The following is a 16,974-nucleotide window of genomic DNA, read 5'->3' on the forward strand; positions in this document are numbered from 1 at the left end:
GAGAGGGGAGGATGTAGCACAGCGACCACCTAGGAAGCTGGAGGTCTGTGTTTGTGCCTTGGCGCAACGTCCTGTGATTCTGGGCAAACCACTTAGGGCCTGATTACAACCTTGGCGGAGGGGATTACTCCATCCCAAATGTGACGGATATCTGGTCCGTCATGTTACAAGTTCCATATGACATAATGGAACTTGTAATACAACAGGCATGATATCCGTCACATGTGGGTCAGAGTAATCCCCTCCGCCAAGGTCGTAACCAGGCCCCTAATCTCCCCATTCCCATGGCCTTGAGACCCTCACGGGTGATTAGCCAGCGTTATATAAATTCACATTTCATTTCACTAATATACATTAAATAAATATTTCTAGCCTGGAATACATGAAGTAGAAGACTTGAAGAATTTCCTGCTCATATCCACAGTACCCATCCAATTCCTCATATGTCTCCTCACCCTGCTATGCATGTGTTACTCTACATTCATAAACTGAAGATTGTAACATATGGACAACAAGCCTGTATATGATCATCTATATTTAAAGTCTACGTCCCTGCATCCACTTCACACTAAGCTCAGCATCATTTACAGGGAAACACTGAATAAGAAGAATATGCAGCAGAGGGGGCACATTTAAAGAACATATGTAAGCACTTGTTAGACTATGCCAAATATGGGTTCTTCTTTATATATCATACTGCTACAAATTGACAAATCATGATGTTAATCGAGGTGCACTTATTGAAACACCAACAGCAGATTCAAAAATGATTAAATCCCATAAGTTGTAAATTGCCATGCATCACATGAGAATACCTTTCACAAACACAATTTACAAGTTAAGAACCTATGATATAAGACTGCATCTTACTTGCTGATAAACCTGTCAATTATGTGATCCAGTGGAAACGACAAGATTGATAATATGTGTGTGTGTGTGTATATATATATATATATCTGATAGAGACTTATAGATGCAGATTCCTTACCTTTGAATTTCCCCAGGCGTCAGACTAGATCCGGAGATTTTTCTTCGAGCAGTACCTCTCCACGCCGTCAGGTGGCGTCGGTCGACTACGCGGGCGTCGTAGGCGTTGTGTTCGCTGTGATGATGTTGCAGTCGTATATAGGCGCCATCCCGGCACGCTGATGTCAGTTCTTTTCTTTCCGCTCCAGCCTACGCACAGATCCGGAGAGCACTACCTCAGGAATCTTTTTACTACGTCAACACTTTGGTTGAATTCTTTTGACGAGTTGGTGGATGTATCGAGGGTTCTCCCACAAGACCAGTTTGAAGCCCTGCGACTCCTGTCACTGAACGATGTTGGTGACGGATCCACACCTTCTGTGTCTTTGGTGCCTGGAGCGCGATCACTGCCCAAAGTCATGCTCCGAGTGTCGGGCCATGAACCCGAAAGCTTTGAGGGAGCGGTCCTTAAAGCTCATGGCAGCCCGACACTCAACTCTGCAGCTCTCACAGTCTCGTGCAAGTGGAAGGTCTAGAGATCGGCCACAGAGTAACCACCGCTCTTTGTCCTCAAAGTCAGCGGGACATTCAGGTCACAAAAAGAAGTCAAAGAAGGACAATCGTTCTTCGACTTCACCCCGTCGCTCGGTTGATGCAGCGCGGTAAGAGCGTTGTTGCTCTGGGCCTCCGTCCTTGGAGCCTTCATCTGGGTCGGCTCTGCGCTTCCCCGACTTCCCGGGAGCCCGAGACACCTCTCTCCAGCTCAAAGAATTTTATGAGGCACTGCGCCTCATTTTTGGGCAGACTGACCCACCTTCGGCACCCTCGGGCACAGGTGAGTTGGTGGGGGCCCCCTCAGGTTCTAAGTCATCGGCTTTGGCCACGGCTCCGGAGGGCTCCTTCAGATCCAATCGCGGATCTGTCCCGACGCCGGTCCTGCCACAGCGACCTTCCATGGCGTTGGGTCAGACTTCGCCGCTCCCGATGTCAGTTGGGCCCACAATCAACATCGATCCCAGAGCCGGTATGACGTCGCTCGATGCCGATTCTGTTCTCTATGGGCTCTCCTGGGCCCAGGCAGATTCGGTGCTCGAGTGCTTTAAGGATTCCCGAGCCACGGCCCGGTCCCTTGGCTTTGCGTCCGCTTCTAGACCCCAGCAGTCTGCCTTTCGCCCCTTTCTTGGCTACAGAAGGGGCATCCAACTGTGTCCTTTCTCCCCTGGCCATCGACCCGCGCATGATGTATAGCCCCTGCGCCCGGGGATCAGGGAGCCAGCAGGTTGCCCAGTCCACCCCAACACCCGCATCAGCCTCCAAACCTTCCTAGCCTGCGGATACACTAGCAACCAGTGGGCGGCAAGATTCGCCATCACCTGCCCCAATGGCAATCCATTACCTCGGACAAGTGGGTCCTCCAGATTGTCCGAAAGTGCTACTCACTCCCCTTCAAGACACCTTCTCCAGCCATGCCACCTTCATACTATTGAATATCGGAGGATCATATGGCGCTTCTCCGCGAGGAAGTCCAAGTCCTTTTGGCCAAAGGAGCTATAAGCAAGAGTTCCGTTGCCAGAAGTAGGTGGTGGTTGCTATTAAAACTCCTTTCTGGTATTGAAAAAGGACAAGGGTCTTTATCCTATATTAAATCTTCGGTCCCTCAACCACTTCCTCAAAATGAAGAAGTTCAAAATGTTGACATTGGCTCAGGTCCTATTTGCCCTGGACCCCGGAGACTGGATGGTAGCGTACTTTCACATTCCCGTCTTGTCAGCCCACAGCCGTTACCTACAATTTGTGGTAGGTCACGAGCACTTTCAATTTACTTTGGCCTTACCAGTGCCCCTCAGGTGTTCCCGAAAGTGATGGTAGTGGTGGCAGCTCATCGGTGAAGGTTAGGGATCCCAGTCTTCCCTTACATCGACGATTGGCTCGCTCCAGACAGTCGTCTCCCACCTCCAGACTACGGCAAACCTTTTGCATTCGCTGGGGTTCACTATCAACGTGCTGAAGTCACACCTGACTCCTTTTCAGATGCTACCTTTCATCAGAGCTGTTCTGGATACAGTGCCGTTTCAGGCATATCCTCCCGAAAAGCGAGTCCAGGATATTCGGGTTTTGATACCGATGTTTCAGCCTCTGTCCTGGATTTCGGTGAGAATGACTCTGAGGCTGCTAGGCCTCACGGCCTCCTGCATGCTGCTTGTTCAAAAGGCCAAATGGCATATGCGGGCTCTGCAGTGGGACCTGAAGTTCCAGTGGGCCCAGCATCAGGGGAATCTCTCGGACAAGGTCCAGATCTCAGAAGGATCTGCAAGAGACCTGCAATGGTGGTTAACGAATCAGGATTGGGTCAAGGGCAGATCCCTCTCCTTTCCCCAACCAGATCTTACAGTCCTTGACGGATGTGTTACTCCTTTGGATGGGGCGGCCACATGTGAGAGGCGGAGGCCTCTGGTCTCCGGCGGAAACCGGGCTCCATATCAATCATCTGGAGCTCCGAGCGATTCGACTAGCATTGAAACCATAACTTCCCTCTCTCAAAGGGAAAGCAGTGCAAGTGTTCAGAGACACCACCCCCACCATGTGGTACTGCAACAAACAAGGCAGAGTGGTGTTGTGGACTATTTGTCAAGAGGCTCTTCGCCTCTGGACTTGGCTGGGACATCAGGGCATTTCCCTGGTGGTTCAACACCTGGCAGGCTCCTTGAATGCCAGAGCAGACAAACTCAGCCGACGATGCGTGGTCGATCACGAATGGCGTCTCCATCCGGAGGTGGTGCAAGGTCTTTTCCTTCACTGTGGAAACCTTGGTTAGACTTGTTCGCCTCCGTAGAGAACGTGCAATGTCAGCTGTTTTGCACATTGGAGTTTCCAGGGCGGCAGAGTGGAATTCAGGCCTTCTGTACGCCTTTCCACCCATACCACTTCTGCCCAGAGTTCTGAAGAACATCAGGCAAGATCGGGCCTAAGTTATACTGGTCGTTCCGGACCGGGGCACGAAGAGTCTGGTATCCTGAGCATGTCCATAGCTCTTCCGATCTGACTGCCTCTTCGGGAGGATCTTCTGTCGCAGCAGCAGGGGAGGGTCCTCCATCTGAACCTGTCCACCCTCTGCCTCCTTGCGTGGAGATTGAGCGGAGACAGTTGGCGTCTTTTGACCTTCCACCTGAAGTCTGGAATGTTATCTTGGCAGCCAGGCATCCCTCAACCAAAATCGCATACGCCTGTCGTTGGAAGAAATTTGTGACATGGTGCATTGACAAATCTGTTTAATCTCTATCTGCTCCTCATTCTCAAGTCCTCCTCTTTATTCTTTCCCTTGCCCACCTTGGGCACTCTTAAGGGATATCTCTCTGCTATCTCCACTTTCCTGAGGTTACCAGATCAGCTTTCCCTATTTAAATCTCCTATAGTTGGGAGGTTTCTTAAAGGCCTCACACATCTCTTTCCTCCTATCCCATTCATCATGCTCTAATGGAATCTAAACCTAGTATTAACATACCTTATGTGTCCCCCATTTGAGCCGCTTCACAACTGCCCTTTTTGGCTCTTAACTATCAGGACTGTCTTTTTAGGTGCCATTACCTCTGCCCGCAGAGTAAGTGAGCTCCAGGCTCTGTCATATAAGTCACCTTTCCTGGCCATACATCAAGACAAAGTGGTACTTCGCACAAGGGCTTCTTTTCTACCTAAAGTAGTGACACCTTTCCATGTTGGGCAGTCCATCACCTTGCCTATCTTTTATGCACCCCCACATCCCTCTCATGAAGAGGAGAGACTCCACCATCTCGACTCAAAAAGAGCGTTGGCGTTCTACCTTGATCCTACAAAAGACTTCCAGGTGGGCAATCAACTCTTTGTGGGATATGCGGGTGCAAAGAAGGGGAAGGAGGTGCAGAAGAGGACCATTTCATGATGAGTGCGCTTATGAATCAAAATGTGCTACACTGTGGCTAAGAAGCACCCTCCTGAAGGTTTGCGAGCTCACTCCACCAGAGCTACTGCTACTACCACAGCGATAGCATGAGGCATTCCAGTCCTAGACATCTGTCAGGCAGTGACGTGGGCATTTCACGAAACACTACTGCCTGGACAGTCAGGTCCAAAGGGACCACTACTTTGGCTGTTTGGTCCTGCAGGACTACTTGGTGTGATCTTTGTTCACAGCCCACCACCGCGGATGGTATTACTCAGGTATCTATTCAAAGGTAAGGAATCTGCAACTAGAAGTCTATCAGCTGTACAAGTTACTTACCTTCGGTAAGGATATATCTGGTAAAGACATATTCTAGTTGCAAATTCCTTACCGACCCACCCATCCTCCCCACAGTGCAAACTGATTTCCAGGGACAGGACAGTTTTGGCGCACCTCTCGCTGTGTTCTTCTTGGCACCGTGCTACTGGCGTGGAAAGCCCTGAAAAGAAACTGATGTCAGTGCACCGGGGTGGCGCCTATATACGACTGCGATGTCATCACGGCGAACCCGACGACGCCCATGGAGTCGCAGTCACCTGGGAGTCCTCCCTGTGGTGCTGGTTCCCTGGATCTCGAGCCGGGGGCGTCGGGTGCAGAGGATGAAGTCTCACGCTTCCGACGGGAAGAGTGAGGTCTTTGAAAGTTGCAATATTGTTGCTGTTTGTTGAACAGAGCTGCTGCTCACGGGAGTTTCTTGGTCCTTAGGTTCAGGGCAGTCCTCTGAGGCTTCAGAGGTCGCTGGTCCCCGTTGGATGCGTCGCTGTTGCAGGTTTTCGAGTCAGGAGACAGGCCGGTAGGGCTGGGGCCAAAGCAGTTGTTGTCTCCGTCGTCTCTGCAGGGCTTCCAGGTAAGCAGTCTTTTTTAGTTCAGGTTGCAGGAATCTGATTTCCTGGGTTCTTGAGTACCCCTAAATACTAGATTTAGGGGTGTGTTTAGGTCTGGGAGGGCAGTAGCCAATAGCTACTGCCCTGGAGGGTGGCTACACCCTTTTTGTGCCTCCTCCCTGCGGGGAGGGGGACACATCCCTAATCCTATTGGGGGAATCCTCCAAAACTAAGATGGAGGATTTCTAAAGGCAGGGGTCACCTCCGCTCAGAGCACCTTAGGGGCTGTCCTGACTGGTGGGTGACTCCTCCTTGTTTTTCTAATTATCTCCTCCAGCCTTGCCGCCAAAAGTGGGGGCAGTGGCCGGAGGGGCGGGCATCTCCACTAGTTGGGATGCCCTGGGGTGCTGTAACAAAGGGGGTGAGCCTTTGAGGCTCACCACCTGGTGTTACCGTTCCTGCAGGGGGAGGTGTGAAGCACCTCCACCCAGTGCAGGCTGTGTTCCTGGCCACAGAGTGACAAAGGCACTCTCTCCATGTGGCCAGCAACTCGTCTGGTTGTGGCAGGCTGGCAGAAACTGGTCAGCCTAACACTAAAAGTCAGATTGGTATTCAGGGGGCATCTCTAAGATGCCCCATGGGTGCATTTTACAATAAATTGCACACTGGCATCAGTGTGCATTTATTATGCTGAGAAGTTTGATACCAAACTTCCCAGATTTCAGTGTAGTCATTATGGAACTGTGGAGTTCGTGTTTGACAAACTCCCAGACCATATACTCTTATGGCTACCCTACACTTACAATGTCTAAGGTTTTGCTTAGACACTAGGGGCATAGTGCTCATGCACATATGTCCTCACCTGTGGTATAGTGCACCCGGCCTTAGGGCTGTAAAGCCTGCTACAGGGGTGACTTATCTATGCCACAGGCAGTGTGAGGTTGGCATGGCACTATGAGGGGAGTGCCATGTCGACTTAGTCATTTTCTCCCCACCAGCACACACAAGCTGTGAGGCAGTGTGCATGTGCTGAGTGAGGGTTCCCCAGGGTGGCATACGACATGCTGCAGCCCTTAGAGAGCTTCCCTGGCATCAGGGCCCTTGGTACCAGGGGTACCTGTTACAAGGGACCTATCTGAGTGCCAGGGCTGTGCCAGTTGTGGAAGCAAATGTACAGCTTAGGGAAAGAACACTGGTGCTGGGGCCTGGTTAGCAGGGTCCCAGCACACTTTCAGTCAAAACGTGGCATCAGCAAAGGCAAAAAGTCAGGGGGTAATTGTGACAAGGAGGCATTTCCTTACATATATATATATGTTCGATGGCATGTGTAGCTGCAGATACACATGCTGTGCACATCCCGCCATCTGGTGTTGGGCTCGGAGTGTTACAAGTTGTTTTTCTTCGAAGAAGTCTTTTCGAGTCATGAGACCGAGGGACTCCTCCCATTTCGACTCCATTGCGCATGGGCGTCGACTCCATCTTAGATTGTTTTTTTTCCGCCATCCGGTTCGGACGTGTTCCTTTTCGCTCCGAGTTTCGGGTCGGAAAGTTAGTTAGAATCTCGGAAAAAGCGTCGGTATTGTTTGCGTTCGGTATCGGGTTAGTTACAACAGATCAACACCGAATTAAGAAGAGCTCTGGTGGCCCTTCGGGGTTTTTTTTTCGATGCCCGTCGGGGCCTGGTCGGCCCGGCCACATGTCTCTTCAAGGCTGATGGAACGGACCCCATTCCGCTTCTGTCCAAAATGCCATAACAAGTATCCATATACAGATCAACACCTGGTCTGTAACTTGTGTTTGTCACCAGAACACAAGGAGGATACTTGTGAGGCCTGTCGAGCGTTTCGGTCCAGGAAAACACTCAGGGACCGAAGAGCAAGAAGATTGCAAATGGCGTCGGCGCCGACAGGACAAGGGCGTTTCGAGGAGGAGGAAGAAACATTCTCCACCCAGGAATCGGACTCGGAGGAGATCGATCCCGAAGAAACGCCGAAAACCGTGAGTAAGACGTCGAAGCAAAGAACTCACGAGAAGACCGCTAAAGCCCAGGGGACGCCACCACCAACAGGCCATGGCTTAACCCGAAAAATAGGTGACCGTCCATCGGCACCGAAAAAGGGCGAGCTGGTGTCGAAGTCATCCGACCCCGGTCGAGATACCGGCACACAGCAATCTCGGGCCAGAGATAGTGGTTCCGAGAAGATTCTGCATCGAGACAGCAGCACCGAAATGGGTCGCACCGAGAGGGCACGACGCCGAAAGTAAAGAAGGTTTCGTCCGAGCCGAAAAAAGCAGCCGAAAAGTTTTCGGTACCGAAACATCCGGCCTCGGAAACGAAAATAAGTTCCTATTCAGAGGAACAAGGACTGTCCTCACAAATGAAGACACACAGATTTGAACAAGAATTAGAGACAATAGAGCCAGATCACACACAAAGGCAGCTCTTTATTCAAAAAGATACGGGGAAGATCAGCACTCTTCCTCCAATCAAAATGAAACGTAAACTTGCCTTCCAAGACAAGGACAAACAGCCACACGCAAAGGTGGCTAAACAAGTAACACCACCACCATCCCCACATCACTCTCCGCAACCATCACCTGTAGCCACTCCACCAATGATGCAATCCCCAACACATACGGGAATGAGTCAAGATGACCCTGACGCATGGGACCTTTATGACGCACCAGTGTCAGATAATAGCCCTGAATGCTATCCAGCAAGACCATCGCCACCAGAGGATAGTACAGGCTACGCTCAAGTGGTATCGAGAGCTGCAGCATTTCACAATGTCAACCTTCATTCAGAACCCATTGAAGACGACTTTCTTTTTAATACACTGTCGTCTACACACAGTCAATATCAAAGTCTTCCAATGTTACCCGGAATGCTCAAACACTCCAAACAAGTGTTTGAGGAGCCTGTCAAAGGGAGAGCCATTACTCCAAGAGTAGACAAAAAATATAAACCGCCACCAACAGACCCAGTGTACATCACACAACAGCTAACACCAGACTCTGTTGTAGTGGGAGCAGCGCGCAAAAGAGCCAACTCACATACTTCAGGAGATGCACCACCTCCAGATAAAGAAAGTAGAAAATTCAATGCTGCAGGCAAAAGGGTGGCGGCACAGGCAGCAAACCAGTGGCACATTGCAAATTCGCAAGCTTTGTTAGCCAGATATGATAGGGCCCATTGGGATGAGATGCAACACTTTATTGAACATTTACCAAAAGAGTTCCAAAAAAGAGCGCAGCAAGAGGTAGAAGAGGGACAGAGCATCTCTAATAATCAGATACGGTCAGCAATGGATGCTGCAGACACAGCTGCTAGAACTGTCAACACAGCAGTAACAATAAGGAGACATGCATGGCTGCGTACATCAGGATTTAAACCAGAGATACAGCAAGCTGTGCTGAATATGCCATTCAACGGAGAGCAGTTGTTTGGGCCGGAGGTGGACACTGCAATAGAAAAACTTAAGAAAGACACTGAAAAGGCCAAAGCCATGGGCGCACGCTACTCCCAGCAGAGCAGAGGCACATTTCGAAAGACACAATTTCGAGGGGGGTTTCGAGGGCAGACCACAGAAGCCACAACCTCACAAACAAAGCTCACTTACCAGAGCCAGTATCAGCGGGGAGGTTTTCGGGGACAATATAGAGGAGGACAATTTCAAAGAAATAGAGGAAAGTTCCAAAGTCCCAAAACTCCTCCGAACAAACAGTGACTTCAAGGTCACAAATCTCCAACACATAACACCTGTGGGGGGGAGACTAACCAAGTTTTACACACATTGGGAGGAAATAACAACAGACACTTGGGTCTTAGCAATTATCCAGCATGGTTATTGCATAGAATTTCTCAAATTCCCTCCAAACGTCCCACCGAAAACACACAGTATGTCAAAACAACATATAGATCTTCTAGGAATAGAAGTTCAGGCATTGCTACAGAAAGAAGCAATAGAATTAGTACCAAAACAACAATTAAACACAGGAGTTTACTTACTGTACTTTCTGATACCCAAAATAGACAAGAGTCTGAGACCTATACTAGATCTCAGAACATTAAATACCTACATCAAATCAGACCACTTTCACATGGTTACTTTACAAGACGTAATCCCACTGCTCAAACACCAAGACTACATGACAACACTAGACCTAAAGGATGCGTATTTCCATATACCAATACATCCTTCACACAGAAAGTACCTAAGGTTTGTATTCCAAGGGATACATTACCAATTCAGAGTGTTGCCATTCGGAATAACAACTGCACCAAGAGTTTTTACAAAATGCCTGGCAGTAGTAGCTGCACATATCAGAAGGCAGCAAATACCTGTGTTCCCGTACCTAGACTATTGGTTAATCAAAACAAACACGCTAAGACGGTGTTCACAACACACAAAATATGTCATAGAAATCCTACACAAACTAGGTTTCTCTATCAACTACGCGAAGTCACACCTTCTGCCGTGTCAAACACAGCAATACTTAGGAGCGACAATCAACACAGCAAAAGGGATTGCCACTCCAAGTCCACAAAGAGTTCAAACATTTCACAATATAATACAGGCCATGTATCCAAAACAAAGGATACAAGTCAAAATGGTAATGAAACTACTAGGCATGATGTCTTCATGCATAGCCATTGTCCCAAATGCAAGGTTGCACATGCGGCCCTTACAACAGTGCCTAGCATCACAATGATCACAAGCACAGGGTCAGCTTCTAGATCTGGTGTTGATAGACTGCCAAACATACATCTCGCTTCAGTGGTGGAACAGTATACATTTAAACCAAGGGCGGCCTTTCCAAGACCCAGTGCCACAATACGTGATAACGACAGATGCTTCCATGACAGGGTGGGGAGCACACCTCAATCAACACAGCATCCAAGGACAATGGGACATACAGCAAAGACAGTTTCACATAAATCACTTAGAACTGTTAGCGGTATTTCTAGCGCTGAAAGCGTTTCAACCCATAATAACCCACAAATACATTCTTGTCAAAACAGACAACATGACAACAATGTATTACCTAAACAAACAGGGAGGGACACACTCGACACAGAAAATATGGCATTGGGCGATTCACAACCACATTCGCCTAATAGCTCAATTTATTCCAGGAATTCAGAATCAGTTAGCAGACAATCTCTCTCGGGATCACCAACAGATCCACGAATGGGAGATTCACCCCCAAATACTGAACACTTACTTCCAAATTTGGGGAACACCACAAATAGATCTATTTGCAACAAAGGAAAACTCCAAAGGCCAAAACTTCGCATCCAGGTACCCACCACATCAGTCTCAGGGCAATGCGCTATGGATGAATTGGTCAGGGATATTTGCGTACGCTTTTCCCCCTCTCCCACACCTTCCATATCTAGTAAACAAGTTGAGTCAAAACAAACTCAAACTTATACTAATAGCACCAACATGGGCAAGACAACCTTGGTACACAGCACTACTAGACCTTTCAGTAGTACCTCATGTCAAACTACCAAACAGACCAAATCTGTTAACACAACACAAACAACAGATCAGACATCCAAATCCAGCATCGCTGAATCTAGCAATTTGGCTCCTGAAATCCTAGAATTCGGACACTTAGACCTCACACAAGAATGTATGGAGGTCATAAGAGAAGCTAGGAAGCCTACCACTAGACACTGCGATGCAAATAAGTGGAAAAGATTTGTTTATTACTGCCATAATAATCAAATTCAATCCTTACACGCATCTGCAAAAGATATAGTAGGATACTTACTACATTTGCAAAAAACAAAACTAGCTTTCTCTTCCATAAAGATACATCTTACTGCAATTTCAGCTTACCTGCAAATTACGCACTCAACTTCATTATTTAGGATACCAGTCATAAAAGCATTTATGGAAGGCCTAAAGAGAATTATACCACCAAGAACACCACCAGTTCCTTCATGGAACCTCAACATTGTCTTAACACGACTCATGGGTCCGCCTTTTGAGCCCATGCACTCTTGTGAAATGCAATACTTAATGTGGAAAGTTGCATTTTTGATTGCCATCACATCTCTAAGAAGGGTGAGTGAAATTCAAGCATTTACCATACAAGAACCATTTATTCAAATACACACAAATAAAGTAGTTCTACGGACAAATCCCAAATTTTTACCAAAAGTTATCACCGTTCCACTTGAATCAAACGGTAGACTTACCAGTATTCTTCCCACAGCCAGATTCTGTAGCTGAAAGAGCACTACATACATTAGACATCAAAAGAGCGCTAATGTACTACATTGACAGAACAAAACTAATTCGAAAAACAAAACAACTATTTATTGCCCTTCAAAAGCCTCATACAGGAAATCCAATTTCAAAACAAGGCATTGCTAGATGGATAGTTAAGTGTATTCAAACCTGCTATCTTAAAGCAAAGAGAGAGCTGCCTATTACACCAAAGGCACACTGAACCAGAAAGAAAGGTGCTATCATGGCCTTTCTAGGAAATATTCCAATGAACGAAATATGTAAGGCAGCAACATGGTCTACGCCTCATACATTTACCAAACACTACTGTGTAGATGTGTTAACTTCACAACAAGCCACAGTAGGTCAAGCTGTACTACGAACATTGTTTCAGACAACTTCAACTCCTACAGGCTGAACCACCGCTTTTGGGGAGATAACTGCTTACTAGTCTATGCCCAGCATGTGTATCTGCAGCTACACATGCCATCGAACGGAAAATGTCACTTACCCAGTGTACATCTGTTCGTGGCATTAGTCGCTGCAGATTCACATGCGCCCACCCGCCTCCCCGGGAGCCTGTAGCCGTTTAGAAGTTGATCTGGAACATTTGTAAATTTGTAAATATATTACTTTAAACTTCATTATGTACATACATATTCACTCCATTGCATGGGCACTATTACTAGCATACACAACTCCTACCTCACCCTCTGCGGGGAAAACAATCTAAGATGGAGTCGACGCCCATGCGCAATGGAGTCGAAATGGAAGTAGTCCCCGGTCTCGTGACTCGAAAAGACTTCTTCGAAGAAAAACAACTTGTAACACTCCGAGCCCAACACCAGATGGCGGGATGTGCACAGCATGTGAATCTGCAGCGACTAATGCCATGAACAGATGTACACTGGGTAAGTGACATTTTCCATATCAATTAAACAAATCCATTTAAACTTATATAGGGAGCTCCCTTTTTTCTGGACAAAGCTAAACCCCTCTGAAGAGCTCTAATGAGAGCGGAACACATGTCAGGGGTTACTTTTACTCATTCCAGGTTGGCTTGGATGGTATTTTACCAGTCCAGAGCTGTAATACTGTGCCTGAAGTGGTAAATGGCTTTTCTCATTTTACAGCTCGGCAAGGATGACACTGTGTCAATCCTATGCTTAAAGACTTTGCTGTACAAATGGCAAAAGACTTTGTCCCTATCTAGCTCGCTGTGGATAGCACTGTGCTGGTCCTATGCTTAAAAACTTTGCTAGATAAACAGACATTTGAGTTGAGAAAATCTAGAGTGTCGCTGATGTTGCAGGGTGCTCCTGACTAGAGCTGCTCCACCTAAACTTGGGAACTACCCAGAATTCTCTATTCGTTTTTGCATACGTATATATCATATTAGTAAGACTCACACTCCGTACAGATGAGGCTGACAATCTGGGGCTGTAATTCACTTTTTGTTGTTCACGACGAAGGCACCATATTTACAGACTCCATTTATATTGTTCTTAGACCATAAACACAGACAAAGTACAAATTTGTTCAATGAGAATCGTACACCATCTTCTAATACACAGAACTAGTGCACTTCCTATTATTAACTAGATATTTATTTAAATTGTATCACACCATTATTATAAGAGAAAACCAAAATCAAAAAGAATCAAGTCAGTTACTGATGCTTCACTATAAGGTCTCAATCCATCTCTTTTGTATAGCCCCATTGGGCGCTTAATCTAATGGAAATCAGGCAACGTCTTCTAATGCATGCAAATATTGCTTGTTGAACTAAGAAATTCAAACTTAAATGATAATTCAATTGGTCAAACATATCCTAATTATGTTTAATTCAATCTCCTCAAGCAATAAACAACTCAAACTAATGGAAATCGATCACCATCTAGAAATACCTAAATATATACCATATCCATCTAAAATCTCAAAATAGCATGATGTAAAGTACACAAACCAAAATCACATTTGAATACATAATCATAATAATCAGTGGAACCAACTCAAACAGCATAGGGTCCGATTTCATTCTATGTATCCATTTTGTAACTCAGTCATTGTGTTTTTCATATAACCCCAGTGGGCATACTAACTGAACAACCAAATTATACCCTTAGCTCCATTGACATCTGGAACAAATAAATGAACAAAAACGAATTCTTTAAAACCACAACTTTAGATGACTTGTGCATTCATTGCTAATCTCACTCATTTATACATTCCTGCTAAAAAGACCTGCCTGGATGCTTCTCCTGTCCAGCTGGAAAACTGGCAACAGGTATATTACAATTATGTGTGTAAATCTTCACCAATATTGAGACTATGCGGTTCCATACTGTCCATAGCTACATGTACATCTGAGGGTAAATTGCATAGAGGTATTAGTGCTGAACAGAATGTGTGCTATGAGTGTACACTGAGTGTGCCTGCAATGACACATTGTATGGAGGACCATGGGTTCAATTTTGGGAAACCCAGACCTGCCTTATAAAGACATGAGGAGAAGGGAGAAATCCCCCACACAAATTTTTGTATTACTGAATTCTTGTGAGCTGGGTGAAGAGACACTGGAGGGAAAAGAAAGAGACTCCCTTTACATTTCAAAAGAATGCTATATGAGTCAGTGATAGATTACAAGGAAAGAGTCTGGACACATCTCATGATGGGAGATTCATTAGAGAATCATAAAGAGTAGAACTGTTGAGTGGTACTATTCTTTCGATGCACATATCACTCTGGCTGATGTCCAGGTGAGAACTCTGGTCACTCCCATGAATTGTGTTGTGGACAATCAGCTTTAAAGGTGTGCCTGCTGTGGCAGACCTCTTGAATGTAGGAAGATAAAAGTAGAAGTGCTCACTCCAATGAAGCAAAACCCCAAACTTCATATTCCCAGACCCTATCATATTTGGTGTCTGGAAAAAGACAATAGGAAATATTTGTCATCTGCTAAGCAGCCAGACAAGCGGTGAGAGGAGGGTTAGCTCTGGAAGACTTCTGCCTGTGATGAGGACTGGGGCCAAAGTCTGTTAGTCTCTCTCCCAGGGAAACCAAGATCACCTGCCCTGGGTCACCAATGCCTGCTTGCCTGCCAAGACTAGAGTGCCCTGTGAGGAAGAGGAGAGCATTGGAGGGAGCAAGGTCTAGTGGGGAGCCCTACTGAGAGGAAACCCTGACCGAGGTCTCAGGAAAGCGGCTTCACACCAGTCAGGTTGTGGCCCATGTACAGGAACAGCTCAACCCCGTACCCCAGAGAAGACTGTCTGGAAGTGTGCTTTGTGGGAAGCACCAGGCCCACACCACCACAGTGACCCTGTAAGCCAGAAGGGGCCACTGGTGAACTTAATTGTACCAGAGCTTGCAACCGTTTGACCACCTTTATTGAGAGCGATCGCACCGAAGAGTCGGCACCCATTAGTGAGAAACGCAGCAACCCTGTATGCCAGAAGGGGCTGCAAGTATCACTGTAGCCAAATGTTTGGGTCGTGACCTGAATGAGTGGAATACTGCTGTGACCAGCGGACAAAGCCTGCCAGCTGCACCCGACTGTTTCTCCCAGAATTGCAGGGTGCAACTGAAAATGTTGCACCCTTACAGAAGCACCAGTCAGCAGCCGTAGAATCCCCCATCCCCTTTGTTAGGGAAAGAACAGCTTACCTTTTGTGTCTTCCAAGCGAGATCAGCTATGATCACTAGAAACCAACCAGCCATGCTGGTCAACAGGAACAACCTGTGACGTGTGCATCACTAGCGGCTCAACTTCGCTATACAGGATCTGGACTTAGGAGCGCATGGGAGAGGGTACCTGCTGTACTGCTGAACACTGACATACAATCAGAGTGGGTGCGACTGAAAGCAAGGTTGTAAGGTCCCAAGGGACTACTTGTTAGCAGTGCCGTGGCACCATAGACACTTTCAAATAAGTTCCTGAAGGGTCAAAAGGGAGAACTCCTGAGTACGGCCTAATCCTTTGCATTCCCTGATGAGGCTGCCACTGAATGGGGAATAACCCTGAATACCTTATATGAAGGAGGGTGTGATTAGCCTGACAACTACTAAAGACCCGACCTCAGGGGGGATTGTGTTGTTGCATTTGACTGTTGCATGCACCACTTTTTCTTAAAAAAGCAAGTATTTGGCTGAACCTTGATTTATTCTTCGTACTGTTTCCACTGTGATTTATAAGTTGTGTTCACTGACCAGTATCTACATCCCCCCTGAGGGAACCTTAACTGCTCAAGCACAAATACCACTGAGAGTCTAACGTAGAAAGGGTCTTTGGCCCAGCTGAGCATGGTCCATAGTAAGTCGGGCCCCAGGAATCAGAAGTAAAAGGCTTCAACCACCACATTTGGCCCAGTAGCCCCTGCATGCCACGTCGCCATCCAAAAGTGGTTCTGACGGGCACCAAAAAACCTCTGAAGCTAGTGTCAGCAACTCAGACTAATACTGTGGAGAAGAGACCCTTAAATGCTCACTCTGAAGGTTCAGAATCGTGGTTACACACATAGTTAAGGAGAAATACACAGGAAAAAAGATAGGAAGGAGAAAAAAGAGGAATACACGCCTCTAAGACAACTGCCTCAGAAGCACAATAGACTTCGTAAACACTACATAAAACTAAGTCTTCTAAACTAGTGTCTGAAATTCAAGTAAAATGCATCCTATTTTCCTGTGAAAACTGCTTAGTCATTTGCTTCATCAATGGCAAGTAAAGTTCAGCCTGTAACCACCACGTTGTCAATTGTGAAACAGTTGGCTCCTTTGTCGATAAGTTATGACAATGGGAAGCTGCAATCAGTATTCACTTCATTTGCGATGGCAGTTTCTGCTACTGTAAGCTGTCCTTCAGTTCTAGACTGTCTAGCTATTTGACAGTTTCACCTACAGTTTTCCAGGTGTCAGCTCTACCTTTGATGACCTCACTTCTCTGGGTAGCCTCGCCAGTTGCCTCATT

At 46.8% G+C, this 16,974-nt stretch overlaps 1 protein-coding gene across 3 annotated transcripts in view; it reads left to right on the forward strand.

Moving 5' to 3' along the window:
* The window catches only part of IFT80 (intraflagellar transport 80), a 543,739-nt gene that overhangs the window by 437,755 nt on the left and 89,010 nt on the right, over nt 1-16,974 (forward strand). The gene's annotated exons all lie outside the window — the stretch shown is intronic.

This window comes from Pleurodeles waltl, chromosome 11, assembly GCF_031143425.1.
Source record: "Pleurodeles waltl isolate 20211129_DDA chromosome 11, aPleWal1.hap1.20221129, whole genome shotgun sequence".
Taxonomy (NCBI): Eukaryota; Metazoa; Chordata; class Amphibia; order Caudata; family Salamandridae; genus Pleurodeles; species Pleurodeles waltl.